The following is a 1173-nucleotide window of genomic DNA, read 5'->3' as shown; positions in this document are numbered from 1 at the left end:
AGACCATCCTACATTTTATTTCCAAGCCAGAGTTTTTATAACACAGGACCAAGTGTGGTAAGGGGTTTTGAAAATCCGAGAAAATTAGATTAAAAAATTGCAGCATTCTTGCCCTAGCAGTTAGCTCTTCCCAGGGGTGGGTGGTCTGGTGGTTGTCTGATACAACTTTGTGGCATCTGCATTTTCTTAGTAAGAAACATTTTGTAAAAAGGACCCATGGACAAAGCCACAGAATGATAGGATTGAGGGTGGGAGGTGGGGCAGGGGGGAGTGGTGGGGGAAAAGGGAGACAAATGTACTTGAACAACAACAACAAAAATAAAGCTTTCAGTGAAAACCAAAAAAAAATCCAAAAAGAAATATTTTGTATGGGTGTCCAGGTGATGTTTTGATTTCCATCCTTGTTCATTTGTTGATTCTGGAAATGTGTAATGGACTTGTACTATAAACCTACAAGGCACTGTCTGGGGCACTGGGGACACGTTAGTGGGTAAAAGAGACAATGTGGATGTGATTGCTGATGTGCAACTATTTACTCGACACTAATACTTATAAGGCCCTTCGGGATGCTTTAAGATTTTTAATCCCAGTCAAATTATTGGCCTCAATGTTCTCCTGCAGAATCTTTTTGCATCTCTGTTTTCACAACTCCTCTCTTTTACTTATACTGCACATTCAGTTTTTCAGCAGATCCGTCAACTCTGCTCAGAAGAAATCTAGAAACTGACCCCTTTCTTCTCAGCCTGGTCTGGCCACCCCCACCTGCCACCTGGATGACTGCACTTGTCTTCTCACTGGGCTCCCTGCTTGCAGCTCAGAAGCCACATGAATGTTGATTAATACGGAGTTTAAAAAAGTAGTAATACTGTCCTTCCAAAGCCTTAATTTTTTTTGCTGAGCTAATCATCCAATTAACAGAGACAGATGAGAAGGATATCATGTTTTTAATATTTGAGCACAGGGAGTTCACATAAGCATGAAAATTTTAATGGCCACGAGGCAACATTAGGCATATAAAATATTTTGGACAAAGGAGAAAAAAACAGACAATGGATCTTGATTCTAGTAGTCAGAATGACCAATTTACAGATAGAAGAGCAGATCGTGCATGGTGAGGGAATTGTTTCTAGGCAACTCAGACAGAGTGGGGCACAGGGGGTATCTAGCCAACAG

This window comes from Artibeus jamaicensis, unplaced genomic scaffold (assembly GCF_021234435.1).
Source record: "Artibeus jamaicensis isolate MK-2021 breed Jamaican fruit bat unplaced genomic scaffold, CSHL_Jam_final contig_28, whole genome shotgun sequence".
NCBI classification, from domain to species: domain Eukaryota; kingdom Metazoa; phylum Chordata; class Mammalia; order Chiroptera; family Phyllostomidae; genus Artibeus; species Artibeus jamaicensis.
Note: the sequence above shows the minus strand (reverse complement) of the source record.